General features: G+C 42.8%; 1 pseudogene; it reads left to right on the top strand.

The window, feature by feature from the left end:
- Positions 1–445: 445 nt before the first annotated feature.
- Positions 446–1,257, top strand: LOC140609633 (putative elongation factor 1-alpha-like 3; annotated as a pseudogene).
- Positions 1,258–6,419: the final 5,162 nt, after the last annotated feature.

Below are 6,419 nucleotides of genomic sequence, written 5' to 3'. Positions count from 1 at the left end.
TATATGCACCAAAACACGTGCACATTCGCACATAACCACCGTCCCCAGGCATTAAGGTCAATGACATCTTAATCTACTAGCTTTATTTTATCACTATTTGAATGGCAGTGAATTGGAAATAGTGATGTTCCAGAGAATCAAATAATCAATGAAGAATAAGCACTTTTCTACATAGCAGACACCATGCTAAGCACTGCACAGGTATGCTACCATGGAAAACTTACAATGGTCTTGTGAAGTCTTCACAATTTTTATTCCTATTTTACACATGAAGAAGCTGAGACTCAGAGGGGTTAAGTAATTTGTCTGGAGTCACACAGCCCAACACTGACCTGTATTCTATAATACCTCTTTATATGGTATTAGAATACTACTTGACTTTTTCACAACAGGTTTGCCGCCAGAATACAGGTGTTGTGAAAACCACTGCTAACCCTAAACCAATATGGGAAAAGAAAAATCTCACATCAACATCATCATCATTGGACACGTAGATTTGGGTAAGGCTACCACTACTGTCCATCTGATCTACAAATGTGGTGGGATCAACAAAAGAACTATCGAAAAATCTGAGAAGGAGGCTGCTGAGAAGGAGGCTCCTTCAAGTATGCCTGGGTCTTGGATAAACTGAAAGTTGAACGTGAATGTGGTATCACCATTGATATATCCCTGTGGAAATTAGAGACCAGCAAGTATTATGTGACCATCACTGATGCCTCAGGACACAGAAACTTTATCAAAAATGTGATTACAGGAACATCTCAGGCTGACTGTGCCGTCCTGATTGTTACTGCTGGTGATTGTGAATTTGAAGCAGGTATCTCCAAGAATGGGCAGATCCGTGAGCATGCCCTTCTGGCTTACCCACTGGATATAAAACAACTAATTGTTGGTGTTAACAAAATGGATTCCACTGAACCACCCTACAGCCAGAAGAGATACGAGGAAACCGTTAAGGAAGTCAGCACCTACATGAAGAAAATTGGCTACAAGCCCGAAACAATAGCATTTGTGCCAATTTCTGGTTGGAATGGTGACAACATGCTGGAGCCAAGTGCTAACATGCCTTGGTTCAAGGGATGGAAAGTCACCCGTAAAGATGGGAATGCCAGTGGAACCACAGTGCTTGAGGCTCTGGATAGCAGTCTGCTACCAACTAGTCCAACTGATGAGCCCTTGTGTCTGCCTCTCCAGGACATCTACAGAATTGGTGGTATTGGTACCACCAGTGGGCCGAGTGGAGACTGGTGTTCTTAAGCCTGGCATGGTGGTCACCTTTCCTCTGGTCAACGTTACAACAGAAGTAAAGTCTGTTGTAATGCATCATGAAGCTTTGAGTGAGGCTCTTCCTGGGGACAATGTGAGCTTCAATGTCAAGAACGTTTATCTGTCAGAGATGTTCATCGTGGCATTGCGGCTGGTGACAGCAAAAATGACCCACCAGTGGAAGCAGCTGGCTTCATGTCTCAGGTGATTATCCTGAACCATCCAGGCCAAATCAGTGCTAGATATGCACCTGTGCTGGGTTGTCACACAGCTCACATTGCTTGCAAGTTTGCTGAGCTGAAGGAGAAGATAGATCATCGGTCTGGAAAAAAACTGGAAGATGGTCCCAAGTTCTTAAAATCTGGGGATGCTGCCATTGTTGATATGGTTCCTGGCAAACCTATGTGTGTTGAGAGCTTCTCTGACTATCCTCCTCTGGGCTGTTTCGCTGTTCGTGACATGAGACAGACGGTTGCTGTGGGTGTCACCAAAGCAGTGGACAAGAAGGCAGCTGGAGCTAGCAAAGTCACCCAGTCTGCCCAGAAAGCTCAGAAGGCTAAATGAATATTATCCCCAATACCTGCTACCCCAGTCTTAATCAGTGGTGGAAGAAGGGTCTCAGAACTGTTTGTGTCAATTGGCCATTTAAGTTTAATAGTAAACAACTGGTTAATGATAACAATGCATCATAAAACCTTCAGAAGGAAAGGAGAATGTTTTCATGGACCATTTTTTGTGTGTGTGCATGTGTGGTAGTTTTAAGTTATTCATTGCTTTTTTAATGGAAACAACTTGACCAAAAATCTGTCACAGAATTTTGAGACCCATTAAAACAAAAGTTTAATGAGAAAAAAAAATAGAATACTACTTGCGAATAGCACTCCTCAGGCTTCTCCTGTCAGAGGCAGAAGCCACCAACGACAACCTTCTTTGGTTCCATCCCTTCTAATTTGCCACCTTCGGTCTCTGGTGCACCTGACTGGTAGTTGTCCTGCAGTGTTAGGTGCACAGGGACCTAGAAGGTTTTGAGACGCAGCAGACTACAGTGGAGCTGGCTTGTTGCCACTGGAGTGGAAGCTACAGGTAGGATCCTGTTTCAGCCATCAGCCATGCAAATAAGCTGATGCTGGCTACACTTCACTAACTGCCATCCAGTCTCCAGTCGTTTTCTTAATGACTTGCTAAATTTCCTCTGAAAGTTGCACTCTCTGAAAGGTCCTGTGACTCCATCCTGCACCCACACTGATAGCACCAGGGCTCCTGACTCAAAGCCAGATCCCAGTCCTCAGTCCTCCGTGAGCCAACTTGCATGTCTCCAAAGTAACTGAGGCTCCCAGGGTCACACAAATGCCTTAGCCAGAACTTGGTTGTCGCTGGGAGCCCTATGGAAAAGGTCTTGGAAGGACTGTGGTGACTGGAGCCCAAGGCATCTCTTTCAAAGCAGAGGAAGCTTCCTTCCAGTGAAATCTGCAATGGAGAAAGCAAATAAGGGCTGAACTGCTGGGCTTGAAACATAAGTCACGTTCGGATCTTCTCTACCTCAAAGTCCCCTTGGGATCCCACATTGTTCCCCAGGGCACTTGCCCCGAATCTCTGTAGCTCCTCAGAGAGTAGTTGAAATCCTCTTACTGGGTCCACCCAGCCTAGTTCCTTTAGGGATAAGAAACAAAGGCACAGAGAGGTCACAGAACGTGGTCAAGGTCACACAGCTAGCAGGTGCTAAGCCCAGAACTCAACTCCCAAAACTCAGCTTAGGCTCAGGTGTCATATAATACTATTTTGGCTTCAGAGGTGAAAAGGATTCTCTCTCACTGCTGCTAATTTTGTTTATCCTGTTCTCAACCATCACGGGAAGCAATTGTTGAAATGAATTTTACTGCCCTCTAAAGAAATCTTCATTTGTAGCCAGAGGGAATATCATCATTTGATACTGGTGCCAAGGGGGAATGAGGTAGGGTATGGTAAGCTTTCACTACACCTTCTAGAAATAGCAAACATACAACCACTTCCCCCTTTGAAATAAAAAATAAAAAGGTTTATATGTGAGTCTTTTCTTTGTCTGGAAAGCTCTCTCTCCTAAATCCCCATGCATCTGTAGGACTGTTGTTTCTTTTCAGACTATGTCCATGTGACATCCCCAGTGAAGCCATCTGAGGGACACATCCCAGTAGTAGCGCTCTTTATAATCCCTTAATTATGTGGCTGCCAACATTTGTCCCCTTCTGCAAAGTGACCTCCTTAAGTGATGAATTAGGGTTCTGTGCATCAATCAGTGCAGAGCATTGAAGAGCAAAGTTTACAGTAATAAGTGAATGTTGCTTTAATAAAGCTCAGAGTTTCACAGAAACACTGCCCATTCTGCAGCCACATGTTCTTTTCTCTCATTGAATAGAACTCTAGAATCTTATCAGTGGTGAGTCGAAGCCCTAGCTCTGCCACCTCCTCGCTGTGTGGCCTCAGCTAAGCCACTTAACCTCTCTAAGCCTATTTCCTCCTTCATGACATGGTTCTAATAAGCTGCAGGGTCATAGTGAAGACAAGAGATCATATATATATGATATAGAATAGAGAATAAGCTTTTATTCACAATGATATCACCAACAACTAGCAAGGTGCTCAGTAAATGTTTATGGCAGTAATAATTGCTTAACAGAGTAATAGATTAAATGAGCTAATGAGTAACGAACAGATGAACAGAACATCATGAGGGATCTTAACCGTTATCAAGCATAACCTCCTTACAATTCAGAGTGAATCTTTGAGAGCACTCCTAAAGTGTGATCATTTGGTGTTCAATGGAGCATGCCCACCAGCTTCCTACCACTTGCTTGAGGAAGTGCATAATTAGAAAGACACGTGTGGTATTGTAGAGAAATGTTACTGTGGTTCACCAGCCACCTGTCTTTGATTATTCTGGCCTCCCCCATCATGGTGCACATAGTAGGTGCTCATTCTTTCATCCTTCGAACAAACATTTCCCATAGGCCTTGTTTACTGAGCCAGGCAAACTCTGAATTCGGGCTGATGATGTCAAGGCAGCCCTGTCACTAGGAGTTTATGTTTTACCCAGAGACAGACCTTAACAACCAACAGCAATTATAACAAGCACATCAATAGAGTAGTATAGGGGATCTCTGGGTGGCTCAGTGGTTTAGTGCCTGCCTTTCGTCCAGGGCATGATCCTGGAGTCCTGGGATCGAGTCCCATGTCAGGCTCCCTGCATGGAGCCTGCTTCTCCCTCTGCCTGTGTCTCTGCCTGTGTGTGTGTGTGTGTGTGTGTGTGTGTGTGTGTGTCTCACATAAATAAATAAAATCTTTAAAAAAAAAAAAAGACTGTTACAGAATACCATAGAGGAAGGGTAACCAGGAATCTTAGCACTCTGGAAGGTGGACCAGAGATTGTCAGAGAAAGATGACAGAGAAACAGAGGGCCCTATTTTCATCTGGTCCCTACAATTCAGCTAGATAGCTATCAAGTCATTCTGAACACCTGTGAACTCAACTGGAGATCTAAGAAAAGCTGATATTCTACAGATAGAAAAGTGACCACTTTTTGCAAGGGTACAATTCTCTGCGATTGTTGATGTTTTGTTCTCTCATTCATCTATTCTCCTCTGGATAGAATGACAAGATGGAAAAACGCACCTCAAAAAAGAAAAGAGGAGACAGTATTGACTGCCAGGGACTAATCAGTATGGATATAAGTAAGATGACAAAACTAGAGTTCAGAAATGATTATAAAGATACTCGCTGGGCTTGGAAAAAAACATAGAAGACCCTAGAGAATCCCTTTTTAGAGAAATAAAAGAACTAAAATCTAATCAAGTGGAAGGTGGGCCAGAAATTTGATTGAAGGAGCATTGGGGGATAAAGAAGGAAGGAATGAGGGAGGGAGAGGTACACATACTTCTTAATATACTGGAAAAATCACCTCTTAATCCTTCCTGAAATACCCCATTCATGTTAGCGCTCTTTGTCACAAATCAACGATTATTCATAGATTTGTGAAACATAAACAAGCCCAGGCTCAAGTCCTGAGCCTGCTATTTACACTTTTGGCAAATGACTGCTCTCCTGAGCTCAGATTCCTTACCTGTAACATGAGGAGGGTAAAAAGTAGCTACTGTTCGGGATTGCTATGGAAATAAAATGCAAGGAATTCTAAGGCACTTAGCGCAGTGTCATCACATGCTCAGCAAAATGGTATCCTTGTTACTATCATAATTAATGTCCAACTGCTTCCCATTCAGGTGAGGAAGCTGAAGCTCAGAGCAGTTAAAGACATGGCTAAAGTCACTCAGCCAGCTGAAGGCAGAAGTGACAGCCAGCCACAGGTCTCCCTAAGCCAAGCCTCTTGACAGAAAATATTACTTCATATTTTTTAAATCTCATAATCAGAAATAAAACATATACGTAAACGAACAATAATGCTTTCTTTGTGGGCAGGCACTGATCACATGGAAATTTCAGAGGATGAGCTCCAGATTGGGAAGAAAAATATCTTCACTTTTTACATAATTAACTCACAAGTCTTTCACGAGCAATGTCACAGACCCAGGACTGTTTTGAACGTTGAATCAAATACAAAGACTCAGATGGGCCTCCTTCCTCTCGGGCTTTACAATCTTGTTGAATTTCCTCCTCAAAAAGCCAACAATGTGGATTCTTTCAGATAGGAGATTTAAGACTTGAAGGGGATATTTCCAAACATTCTCAGAGACCACGGCTCAGATATTTCTGGTCACTCCTTTACAGGAAAACCTCTACTTCTGACCAACACCACACCTTCGAACTCATCCATATTACTAAAAACAACAAAATAATTTCAACGTCAATGTCAGACGTGTCAGTAGCATTTAACCTTCAGTATGTCAAGACATTGCCCGTCACAGGAAAGTAATTCCTCTCAACTTAATAACAACCTAGTAATAGAAACTAATTACAGGTAGGTCAAGAAACAGGCATTCTGAACCAAATAAACACCTTCATGTTAGCCAGACTTCCTGAGACTATCACACACTAACATCTATTCATTGGCCTTTCAATAAACAGTTCTTGAGCACCTACTAATAATAGCCTACCTTAATGAGGGCTTACCATGGCCAGAGCCTTATGTAAACTTTTATAACATCCCTATGAGGTGAAAACTAGTA

This window comes from Canis lupus, chromosome 2 (assembly GCF_048164855.1).
Source record: "Canis lupus baileyi chromosome 2, mCanLup2.hap1, whole genome shotgun sequence".
Taxonomy (NCBI): domain Eukaryota; kingdom Metazoa; phylum Chordata; class Mammalia; order Carnivora; family Canidae; genus Canis; species Canis lupus.
Note: the sequence above shows the minus strand (reverse complement) of the source record. Positions and strands in the feature narration are given on the sequence as shown.